The 13,576-nt window shown below is 41.3% G+C and overlaps 1 pseudogene; it reads right to left on the reverse strand.

Moving 5' to 3' along the window:
* The window catches only part of LOC135522287 (ras/Rap GTPase-activating protein SynGAP-like), a 114,151-nt pseudogene that overhangs the window by 68,986 nt on the left and 31,589 nt on the right, over positions 1–13,576 (reverse strand).

The raw sequence follows: 13,576 nt of genomic DNA on the forward strand, positions 1-13,576 counted from the left end.
GTATGTTGTGTCATGGTCCCCTGGAGCTCTTAAGGAACATTATGAATTTAAGAAAATGCATTAATGCATATTTTGAGCTTAAATATAAGTGCTTTGAGTGTTGACAGTAATCACAGTAATTCTGCCAAAAAGTTGTATTTTGAAAAACAGCTCAACGGGTCATTTTTAAGAGTAATTTGGAAACTGCAGAATCAACACGTCTTAACTGCTTGTGACTCTGTAGGATAATTTTAAAAAGTCACAAGGAGTCGCTAGAGAACTATGAGCCAAGGAAAACCCTTCCCTAACCCGGGCGACGCTGGCCCAATTGTGCGCCGTCCTATGGGACTCCCGGCCAGTTGTGGCACAGCCCGGAAATGAACCCGGGCATGTAGTAACGCTTCTAGCACTGCAATGCAGTGCCTTAGAATTCTGTGCCACTCGGTAGACTCCATAATTACATGTTTTACCATTAAATTAGACCCGCTACCGGAATAGTGACATCCATGATGTTCTGGGTCAATTTGACCTGCAATTTGACCCACGCATTGTGACCTTGACCTTGGTCTATACAGTGCCTTCGGAAAGTATTCAGACCCCTTGACTTTTTCCAAATTTTGTTAGGTTAGAGCCTTATTCTAAAATGTATTAAATTGTTTTTTCCCCTCATCAATCTAAACCCAATACGTCATATTGACAAAGTGAAAACTGATTTTTTTTAAACATTTAATCAAATGTCTTAAAGCGAAAAAAAACAGATATCACATTCACATTATGGAACAGACCCTTTACAATAGTGCATCTAAATCATTTGTTTAAGTTTGTTCCACCTTTGGCAGTGATTACAACTGGGCTCAAGTCTTCTCAGTGGTAGGGACGCAGGCCAAGGTGGATGCACACCTGTATTTGGGGAGTTTCTCCCATTCTTCTCGGCAGATCATCTCAAGCTCTGTCAGCTAATTTCAGGTCTCTCCAATGATATTTGATTGGGTTCAAGTCCAGGTTCTGACTGGGCCACTCAAGGACATTCAAAGACTTGTGGGGAAGTCACTCCTGCGTTGTCTTGAGGTCCTGAGCACTCTGGAGCAGGTTTTCATCAAGGATCTCTCTACTTTGCCTCGATCCTGACTAGTCTCCCAATCCCTGCCACTGAAAAACATCCCCACAGCATAATGCTGCCACCACCATGCTTCACCATAGGGATGGTGCCAGGTTTCCTCTAGATGTGACGCTTGGCATTCAGGCCAAAGAGTTTTAATCTTGGTTTCATCAGACCAGAGAATCTTGTTTATCATGGTCTGAGAGTCTTTACACGGAACCCAAACCAGCTGCGCGCTTTCGCCATCGTGCACTATCGTGCATAAATGTATTTTGTCCCCCTACACCAAATGCGATCACGACACGCAGGTTGAAATATCAAAAGAAACTCTGAACAAATTAGCTAAATTTGGGGACAGGTCGAAAACCATCGTTGGCACGTGCGAGCAGTGTGGGAGTAATAATTGAATAACATGGATTTCTACATTTATTTTGCGACGCTCGTGCACGCGACGTGACCGGTCTGGTCAGCATGTTAGGTGCCTTTGGCAAACTCCAAGCAGGCTGTCATGTGTGTTTTACTGAGGAGGTCATCTGTCTTGCCACTCTACCATAAAAGCCTGATTTGTGGAGTGCTGCAGAGATGGTTGTCCTTCTGGAAGGTTCTCCCATTTCCACAGAGGAACTCCAGAGCTCTGTCAGATTGACAATCGGGTTCTTGGTCACCTCCCTGACCAAGGCACTTCTCCCCCGATTGCTCAGTTTGGCCGGGCGGCCAGCTCTAGGAAGGGTCTTGGTAGTTCCAAACTTTTAAGAATGATGGAAGTCACTGTGTTCTTGGGGACCTTCTATGCTGCAGAAATGTTTTGGTACCCTTCCCCAGATCTGTGCATCGACTCAATTCTGTCTCGGAGGTCTACGGACAATTCCTTCAACCTCATGGCTTGGTTTTTGCTCAACTGTGGGACCTTATATAGACAGGTGTGTGCCTTTCCAAATCATGTCCAATCAATTGAATTTACCACAGGTGGTCTCCAATCAAGTTGTAGAAACATCTCAAGGATGATCAATGGAAACAGGATGCACCTGAGCTCAATTTTGAGTCTGATGGCAAAGGGTCTGAATACTTGTGTATTTGCTGCAATGTGTGCCAATGCCCAGCTATTTAAAGGGACAGGTGGCTATTTGAGACTGAGTTTAATTGAAGTTGAAGAAAGTTGCAGTAAATCCCTGACCCTAGTCTCAGTGCAGAGAGATATTTTGCAGGGGTAAGTATTTTAAGACTACAGCCAACCAATGTATGAAAGCTGACTTACACACTCAGGGCTGAGGAAGGGAAACCAGCCTACACAAGAGATCCATGGACAACTGCCAGTCAAACCAGGAGCTGTGCTGCTACTGCTGTTATTATTGTTATTGCTCTATTTCATCCTCAGGATATATCACAGGATATGTGAACACTTACATAATGTCGACATTTTCATAGCTGCTCTGCATAAAAAGCTATTTTCTAATTTAGGCATGGTATTTTCAATGGTGCTTCACTCCATTTCTTAACATGTCATTTCTGGTACCTCTGGTACCTGTTGATTATGAAAATGTTATATTTAAATCACATTTGCCTAATTTTTCAATAATATACAGCCCCAAAGAATACATATTTACTGTGTAGAGGCACTCTCTTCTCTGCTGGTTGTTACGCTTATTTTAAGAGAAGGTTGCACAATATATTTCCACAAATCTAACAATGTAGATTGATTTTCCATCTTATACAAAAGTTTATAAAAAAATGTATACACTTATACACATATTTTCACAATTTGAATTACATTTATCGGAAACTCCTATACCAACAAAACATTACGGTGGTGGCGGCAGTACACACTGAACTGCCTGATCTTTTTTGCAGGATATTATGGTAGTCAATGTTTGTTTTAGCCATTATACCTAGGTTTACTGCTGCTAGTTGTAGCACTCAGGTTAGCATGTCATTAGCTATAGCTACAATCGGCCAACAACAGAGTCTTTGCCAGTTCGGGTATAGTTCAATGTCTATTATGATGGTTAAGGTTTATCTTGATTTTGTGTAGCAGATTTTGTGTATCAGCGAGAAATGCTGATGTGCTGAACTGCTAATAAGTGATGTGTTTCAAGACTACTAGTGGTTAGCTAGTAGGGGTAAGCCAGGGGTGGAAAAGGGGCTATGCAAAAGGCCAGCGAGCTGTATTAGTGTTTATTTATTTAATGAGCTGAATACGAGTTTTTTTAAATCACAGGATATGGTCAGATGATAAATTGGCTTTATTCAGACTGCCAAAATATATATTTTTAACAAAAGTTGGCCTGATGTGGGTATTCACCGTCTTATGTGGGCAGTGGTTTCACTGCTACGCCTGTAGTGCTCCTCTTCATGTCACATTTACAAATGCTTTTCCGACCTGACTTCGGTCAAATTCGGTTAAAATATACATTTCTCCCAAAATACAAATGTAAAGTGATAGGTTATGAAATCAACTTGATTCTACAATCTTCTCTTTAAGTGAAATATAATTTGACTACTTGTTCCACACGAAGTAGCTTTACATCATTTCGAAAGAATTGCGGGAACAGTGATGTAAAATGTTGCCAGAAAACAGTATTGATTCTAGCTTTTAGTGGACATACATTTTCATGAACCATTCTCTCTCTCTCTCTCTCTCTCTCTCTCTCTCTCTCTCTCTCTCTCTCTCTCTCTCTCTCTCTCTCTCTCTCTCTCTCTCTCTCTATCCCTCTCTCTCTCTGCCCCTCTCTCTCTCTGCCCCTTTCCCTAGTGAATGTTCCCTTGCTCATGTCCACGAACCGTTAAACAAAGCTACAGTAGCGCTCCATTTGTATTCATTCGGAGTTCCAACATTAAGACAGCAAGATGACTCAGCAAATCTCTCCAAAGACAAGCGGCAGCTTTGGGGGTGGATTTGCAGTTCCTTCAGTGACAGACTCACAGACTACCTGTCATCCTGCACTGTTAACTTTATATAGTACTAATAGTCTCACTAAAACAAACAATACTGTTGTTGATACTGCTTCAGTACTATGTATGCTTCCTGCTGCAATTAAAACATATTGAAGTGTCCTTTGGTATTCCCATGTGGTAGCAAACAGAGAATAGCATAATTGGGGTTGGCTAATGGGATCATATTGCGTAATGTTGCAGTAGATTTTTGGTGTCAATGGAGGCTGAATTGCTCAAAACAAAGATATATCTGAGTAACAGACTCACTAGTCTAATATATACAAACTACAGACATGCATGGTAACTGTACTGAGGTTGTTGATGGGTTGGCAGGTTAGCGGTGGCTGCTGGAGTATGCTGCAAACATGAATCACTTCTGAGTTCCGCTCTTAGCCTGACAGTTGTTTTGTCCCTGGTGGAACCTCAAAGACATTGCATGTTGTTTTAATGAGTTAAAAGGCTGGGGGAAATCCATAATTTATACTGTTTATTATTATCCATTTCCTTAAAGTTATTTGAGGAGAAATGAGTTCAGTTATACACGCCAGTGTTGTACCTTTAAGATGGGATGTGGAACAACTCCTATAAATAAAATATCAATATGCCAATGTTGTTCCAGTAGCCAGAAAACACAAGTTTATAATGGAGGAAAATACGAACAACACGTTGTGTTTTTACATTGAATTTCCATTCAGCCAAAGGCTATCAATCAGATAAGCAGTTAGCGAGCTACATTATGTTTGTGATTTAGCCTGAGGTTAATTCATTCACATAACATGGATTCCTCTCAATGACTGAGCAGCTGTGGTGAAAGTCAATTTCAAAATGTAACAAATAACATCGAAGGCCAACTTCATTAATGCAGATAATCACATCCAATTTTGAGAAAGTTAATAAGAGAGAGAGGAAACAATATATTTTCCTTCTATTAGCACAGAATGTACTCTTTGAATGAACGTTATTGCAAGAGACCCAATAGGATCAGGAGCACTTCAATACCAATAAAGATTGAAAAGGATTACTTCTCTCATTATATTACATAATCAAGTCCCTTTTGCTGACCTTGCTCTATCAAATCAAATCACACTTTATTTGTCACAAGCGCCGAATACAACAAGTGCAGACCTTACAATGAAATGCTTACTTACAAGCCCTTAACCAACACTGCAGTACAAGAAGAGTTAAGAAAATATTTACCAAATAAACTAAAGTAAAAAATAATAAGTAACACACTAAAATAACAATAACGAGGCTAAATACAGGGGGTACCGGTACCGAGTCAGTGTGCGGGGGTAGAGGTTAGTTGAGGTAATTTGTACATGTAGGTAGGGATGAAGTGACTATGCATAGATAATAAACAGCGAGTAGCAGCAGTGGACAAAACAAATGGAGGGGGGGGTCAATGTAAAATTGTCTGGCAGCCATTTGATTAATTGTTCAGCAGTCTTATGGCTTGGGGTAGAAGCTGTTAAGGAGCATTTTGGCCCTCGACTTGGTGCCTCGGTACCGCTTGCCATGCGGTAGCAGAGAAAACAATCTATGACTTGGGTGACTGGAGTCTGACAATTTTATGGGCCTTCCTCTGACACCGCCTATTACAGTATATGGGTTCTGGATGGCAGGAAGCTTGGCCCGAGTGATGTACTGGGCTGTACGCACTACCCTCTGTAGAGCTTACGGTCAACCGGTCAGGATGCTCTCGATGGTGCAGCTGTATACATTTTTGAGGATCTGGGGAACCCTTGCCAAATATTTTCAGTCTCCTGAGGGGGAAAACGTGTTGTCGTGCCCTCCTCACGACTGTCTTGGTGTGTTTGGAACATGATAGTTTGTTGGTGATGTGGACACCAAGGAACTTGAAACTCTCGACCCGCTCCACTACAGCCCCGTCGATGTTAATGGGAGCCTGTTCGGCCTGCCTTTTTCTGTAGTCCACGATCAGCTCCGACCCTTACCACCTGGGGGCGGCTCATCAGGAAGTCCAGGATTTAGTTGCAGAGGGAGGTATTTAGGGTCTTTAGTTTAGTGATGTGCTTTGTAGGCACTATGGTGTTGAATGCTGAGCTGTTGTCAATGAACAGCATTCTCACATAGGTGTTCCTTTTGTCCAGGTGGGAAAGGGCAGTGTGGAGTGCAATTGAGATTGCGTCATCTGTGGATCTGTTGGGGCGGTATGCGAATTGGAGTGGGTCTAGGGCTTCCGGGAGGCTGCTGTTGATGTGAGCCATGACCAGCCTTTCAAAGCACTTCATGGCTACTGACGTGAGTGCTGCAGGGCGGTAATCATTTAGGCAGGTTACCTTTGCTTCCTTGGGCACAGGGACAATGGTGGCCTGCTTGAAACAGCCTGAGTTTCACTTGGTTAACATCTGATATGGTAGGTCAGACCTGCTCTTTGAGCTGTTTGAAATGACAAGTTAACACAAATGTAACATACCCTGCCAGTAAATACAGAAACATGCTACAGTACAGAGACAACCCCAGCTAGTTTCAATAACTTCCCTTTATGGTTGAATGGCTCAGAAACGTGACATTTTTCAGCAGTACACAACATAAAACCACTTTTTACTCTATAGTGCTTATAGTTTCCATTATGCATGCTACTGCAATTGCAACCATTTAACATTGTATAAATAGAGTACCTCCACCATAATGCAGCAACTGCTATTCAAGCCAGATTCCTTATACTCCACTATTGGCGCTACCGCCCCACACAGTCTGTCTCCCTATTCATTTTTTTTTCTTCCTTTAAAAAAATGTTTACCCACTTTTTCTCTCCAATTGGTAGTTACGATCTTGTCTCATCACTGCAACTTCCCAACGGGTTCGGGACAGGCAAAGGTCAAGACATGCATCCTTTGAAACATGAGCCGCCAAGCCGCACTTCTTGAACCCCAGGCTGCAGTGGCGCCTCAGCGCTGCAATACAGTGCCTTAGATTGCTGCGCCACTCGGGATGCCTTTGTCTCCCTATTGTAACTACTGTACCTTATATGTACCTTATATATGTCCAGGGTACATAGGGTGTTTCAACATCATGGACAGAGGGCCCAACATGGGCTAGAATCCACCAAAGATTAGAGCTGTTTCAGTACCTTGGACCGCTCTGCACAGAGCAAAGATTTTGGGTTGGTCTGTGTGGCTGCATGCATAACTTCTGTGGATAGGGTTTAGGTTGAAGTTCTAATTACAATAGATATTTGCATAAAACATTTACAGCACACTGCAATTATCTACCAAGATGAATGCCTTAATTGCATGTTGATTGCTCCAACTTTAACTGTTTCCGTGCTTTCAAGGTGCAATACAAGGAAGTGGATGGGGAAGTAGACTAATTGCGTCTGAGTAACTTTCCGTATCCAATCCAAAGAGCATACTGAAGTATCGTATGTGTCCCTAATCATAGATGCAGAGCCAAATGTCTTCATCAGAGATGGTCATTACATCAGAACCCAGCTGGGATTGTTGTCAAGTGTCTTCATTTATCAAAACGATGATAAATTAAAATTCACGTTTAAAGTATAGATACAGTACATAAACACATTGGAAGCATACCAAGATGGATACAAATTCAAGCTTGTTTTTTTTGTTATGACACACGTGTAATCTATTACTTTTACTGTATGTGTCCCTGGAATGAAGCACTTAATTGAGTAGAGGACAACATCGGAGGGTCTATTTGACCTCATCCCCCATAGAGCATTGTTTGCTATCTCGATATTGTGTATAATTTAACAGTTTAGCCTGTCATTTTGATTCCATGCCTTTGTGTCCTATGTTTCTTTTTTGAAGTCTTGTCAAAATTGGATTTTCAAAGATTTGTTTTATACCGGTCAAATGTTTTAGAACACCTACTCATTCAAGGGTTTTTCTTTTTACTATTTTCTACATTGTAGAATGATAGTGAAGACATCAAAACTAGGAAATAACACATATGGAATCATGTTGTAACCAAAAACGTGTTAAACAAATAAAAATATATTTTATATTTGAGATTCTTCAAATAGCCACCCTTTGCCTTGATGACAGCTTTGCACACTCTTGGCATTCTCTCAACCAGTTTCATGAGTTAGTCACCTGGAATGCATTTCAATGAACAGGTGTGCCTTCTGAAAAGTACATTTGTGGAATTTATTTCCTTCTTAATGTGTTTGGCCAATCAGTTGTGTTGTGACAAGGTGGGTGGGGGATGGGAGGGGGGGGTGTACAGAAGATAGGCCTATTTGGTAAAAGACCAAGTCCCTATTATGGGAAGAGCAGCTCAAATAAGGAAAGAGAAATGACAGTCAATCATTACTTTCAGTCAATGCTGAAAATGTCAAGAACATCTTCAAGTGAAGTCGCAAAAACCATAAAAAACTATGATGAAACTGGCTCTTACGAGCCTCAGAAATTGCAGCCCAAATAAATGCTTCACAGAGTTCAAGTAACAGACACATCTCAGCATCAACTGTTCAGAGGAGACTGTGTGAATCAGGCCTTCATAGTCGAATTGCTGCAAAGAAACCACTACTAAAGGACACCAATAATAAGAAGAGACTTGCTTGGGCCAAGAAACACATTAGACCGGAGGAAATGTGCCCTTTGGTCTGGAGTCCAAATTTTAGATTTTTGGTTCCAACTGCCGTGTCTTTGTGAGACGCGGTGTGGGTGAACGGATGATCTCCACGTGGGACTATCATCTGTTTTTCAACAGGACTATGACCCAACACACCTCCTAAAGGCTATTTAACCAAGAAGGAGAGTGATGGAGTGCTGCATCAGATAATCAGGTCTACACAATCTCCCAACCTCAACCCAATTGATATGGTTTGGGACAAGTCGGACCGCAGTGTGAAGGAAAAGCAGCCAACAAGTGCTCAGCATATGGGGGAACTCCAAGTAAAGCTGGTTGAGAGAATGCCAAGAGTGTGCTAAGCTGTCATCAAGACAAAGGGTGGCTATTTGAAGAATCTCAAATATAAAATATATTTTATACTTTTTATATTTTACACTTTTTTGGTTACTATATGATTCCATATGTGTTATTTCATAGCTTTGATGTCTTCACTATTATTCTACAATGTAGAAAATAGTAAAAATAAAGAAAAAGTAGGTGTTCTAAAATGTTTGACCGGCAGTGTATCCTTATCCCATCCAATCCATGTGTATGCAATTTACTCACTTGCTTGCATCCAATCTACTCTCACTTTAGGATTATCCCAATGATGATCTCACGTTATCTCAGTTCCAAGTTATGCAGTAGGTCACAGTCTTTCTGAAATGGGTCACTGTGTCACAAGCATTTCCCTTGACACTGACTCCGTAAATGTGGAATTCTGTTGACAGCATGGCAGGTTTCTGTTAATCAGCTCATTAATGGGATGCCTGGGGGGCCTGGGGGGCATCGATCCCATTCAGTATGGGCATCTCCTCAGGCTGGATGGGCTCTCACTGCATATGGTTCTCAATGGAAGGCTATTTGATAACATGCTATATCATAGAGCTGCTTAGGAGTGGGATGAGCATCACTCTTCTGGAGTCAGTAGGCCTGTGTAGCCTGTGCCATTATAGGAGAGTATTGCTGTGTCAGACCGGAACAGGTTCATGTCAAATATGGAGTGAGTGGCCTATTGCAGTATCCCCACAAGACTGTTGTGGGGAGAGTTGCCCTATGTGGACGATGGGAGTGTATCAATGCTGAGACAAACATGAGGCAGAGTGAGAGAGATGGAGTAAGGCAAAGAGGCAGGCAGAGACAACGAGTCAGAGAGGCGGTAAGAAAGACATAATCACAAAGTATCAGAAGTAGAAAGGCAGAGAAAGGTGAGAGCAGCCCATGACAGGTAGAGTCAGAAACACAAAACTAGAGTGAGTAGAACGGGCCTCCCATTCAAGTCAATGACGCCATAATCAGTGGACTGGCAGCCATTGCGAGGGTCCCCATAAGAGTAAAGCAGGAAGTAAAAGCAGGAAGTACAACATTACATTTGTGCTTTATGGTCAGAGGTTCCAAGCTATTGACTGTATTTCTATGGTCAAAAAGAATTCAGAGAGATAGAAGGGCCCATGGCCAACTTACCCATCTCTGGATGGTGCCTCCCCTCAACAGGAACGCTGACTGTCCTCCGCAGCAGCTTGTTCCTGTGCAACTCGGAGCGTCGCTCGCGCATCAACAAAGGGTGTACCTGCATATGCACAGAGAGACAAGGTCAGTTCAACACACACGCATAATGCATTAAGCTATATTTTCAGAAGACCATAATGGATAGTATCTTGAAATGTCTATCACTGAGCAGTAGCGGTGCGTGGGTAACATTTCTGGAGAAGCCAAACCAGAAAAAAAATCCTTATTACCTTGGTGTTGTGATAATTACATTGCTTGCTCTATAACCTGTTAGTTCCTATACCTTGACACTGATTTATAGGCCTAAGGCTGAAACAATAAGAAGATACAGTGGCAGAATAAATTCAACCACATCTTTGTTTCGTCAAAAAAACAGTCCGGTGAAGTCCACAAAGCATATTGCATATGACAAACAGTTACATGACCTACAGCACGGTCATGCAAGTTAATGTTACTGACATTTTTGGACTACTAAACAACCATTGATTTAGAACCACGGTGAGTTACTTCTAAAGTTCAACAGAATCAAATCACCTATGCTAATGGTTAGTTTAATACAGTGACAACTAAAAGTCCAGTCAACGTAAGTTAAATATGATGTGGCTATCCATGGTACTGATTTGTGTGTGTGTGCGTACAATTTAAGTCATTTTTGGGGTATCCCTACTTACTTTACTATTTATATTTTGGACTACTTTTACTTCACTATATTCCTAAAGATAATGATGTACTTTGTACTCCATAAATGTTCCCTGACACCCAAAAGTACTCGTTACATTTTCAATGCTTAGCAGAACAGGAAAAGCGTCCATTCACACACTTATCAAGAGAACATCCCTACTGCATGTTATCTGACAGACTCACTAAACACACATGCTTCATTTGTAAATTATGTTGAGTGTTGGAGTGTGCCCCTGGCTATCTGTAAATGTAAAAACAAGAAAATTGTGCTGTCTGGTTCAGGAATTTGTAATTATGTATACTTTTACTTTTGATTCTTAAGTATATTTTTGCAATTACATTTACTTTTGATACTTAAGTATATTTTTGCAATTACATTTACTTTTGATAATTAAGTATGTTTAAAACCAAATACTTTTAGTCTTTGACTCAAGTAGTATTTTACTGGGGGACTTTTTGTTTTACTTCAGTCATTTTCTATTAAGGTATCTTTACTTTTACTCAAGTATGACAATTGGGGACTTTTTCCACCACTGTGTGTGTGTGTGTGTGTGTGTGTGTGTGTGTGTGTGTGTGTGTGTGTGTGTGTGTGTGTGTGTGTGTGTGTGTGTGTGTGTGTGTGTGTGTGTGTGTGTGTGTGTGTGTGTGTGTGTGTGTGCGCGCGTCCATTTCAGCCCATGAAAGCCTGATTCACACAGTCTCCTCTGAACAGTTAATGTTGAGATGTGTCTTTTACTTGAACTCTGTGAACCATTTATTTGGGCTGCAATCTGAGGTTAAGTTTACTCTAATGAACTCATCCTCTGGAGCAGAGGTAACTCTGGGTCTTCCTTTCCTGTGGCGGTCCTCATGAGTGCCAGTTTCATCATAGCGCTTGATGGTTTATGCGACTGCACTTGAAGAAACTTTCTTCTTGAAATTCTTGAAATTTTTAGCATTAACAAGGCCCAACTATTAATTGAAATGCATTCCAGGTGACTACCTCATGAAGCTGGTTGAGAGAATGCCAAGAGTGTGCAAAGCTCTCATCAAGGCAAAGGGTGGCTACTTTTAATAATTTCACATATAAAATATATTTTGATTTGTTTAACACTTTTTTGGTTACTACATGATTCCATATGTGTTATTTCATAGTTTTAATGTCTTCACTATTAATCTACAATGTAGAAAATAATAAAAATAAAGAAAAACCCTGGAATGAGTATGTGTGTCCAAACTTTTGACTGGTACTGTATGTGTGTGAGGTTTGCCTGCTGGTCATATAACCACGTTTTAAACATATGACCATGTCAGCTGTAATGTAATAGACATGTAGCAGGGCTTCCAGCAAAAATATGGATGACATAAAAGTTTAATACATACAGTTGAAGTGGGTAGTTTATATACACTTAGGTTGGAGTCATTAAAACTCGTTTTTCAACCACTCCACAAATGTCTTGTTAACAAACTATAGTTTTGGCAAGTCGGTCAGGACATCTACGTTGTACATGACACAGGTCATTATTCCAACACTTGTTTACAGACACATTATTTCACTTATAATTCACTGAATCACAACTCCAGTGGGTCAGAAGTTTTCATACACAAAGTTCACTGTGCCTTTAAACAGCTAGGAAAATTCCAGGAAATGATGTCATGGCTTTAGATGCTTCTGATAGGCTAATTGACATCATGTGAGTCAATTGGAGGTGTACCTGTGGATGTATTCCAAGGCCTACCTTCAAACTCAGTGCCTCTTTGCTTGACATCATGGGAAAATCAAAAGAAATCAGCCAAGACCTCAGAAAAAAATTGTAGACCACCACAAGTCTGGTTCATCCTTGGGAGCAATTTCCAAATGCCTGAAGGTACCAAGTTCATCTGTACAAACAATAGTATGCAAGTATAAACACCATGGGACCACGCAGTCGTCATACCGCTCAGGAAGGAGACGCGTTCTGTCTCCTGGAGATGAACATACTTTGGTGAGAAAAGTGTGAATCAATCCCAGAACAACAGCAAAGGACCTTGTGAAGATGCTGGAGGAAACAGGTACAAAAGTATCTATATCCCCAGTAAAACGAGTCCTATATCGACATAACCTGAAAGGCCGCTCAGCAAGGAAGAAGCCTCTGCTCCAAAACCGCCATAAAAAAAGCTAGACTACGGTTTGCAACTGCACATGGGGACAAAGATCGTACTTTTTGGAGAAAACAAAAATAGAACCGTTTGGTCATAATGATCATCATTATGTTTGGAAGAAAAGGGGGAGGCTTGCAAGTCGAAGAACACCATCCCAACCGTGAAGCACGGGGGTGGCAGCATCATGTTGTGGAGGTGCTTTGCTGCAGTAGGGACTGGTGCACTTCACAAAATAGATGGCGTCATGAGGGAGGAAAATTATGTGGATATATTGAAGCAACATCTCAAGACATCAGTCAGGAAGTTAAAGCTTGGTCCCAAATGGGTCAAAATGACCCCAAGCATACTTCCAAAGTTGTGGCAAAATGGTTTAAGGACAACAAAGTCAAGGTATTGGAGTGGCCATAACAAAGCCCTGACCTCAATCCTAATAGGAAATTTGTGGGCAGAACTGAAATGTGCGAGCAAGGAGGTCTACAAACCTGACTCAGTTACACCAGCTCTGTCAGGAGGAATGGGCCAAAATTCCTCAACTTATTGTGGGAAGCTTGTGGAAGGCTACCAGAAACATTTGACCCAAGTTAAACAATTTAAAGGCTTTGCTACCAAATACTAATTGATTGTATGTAAACTTCTGACCCACTGGGAATGTGATGAAAT

Source organism: Oncorhynchus masou, chromosome 30 (genome assembly GCF_036934945.1).
Source record: "Oncorhynchus masou masou isolate Uvic2021 chromosome 30, UVic_Omas_1.1, whole genome shotgun sequence".
In the NCBI taxonomy this organism is placed as follows: Eukaryota; Metazoa; Chordata; class Actinopteri; order Salmoniformes; family Salmonidae; genus Oncorhynchus; species Oncorhynchus masou.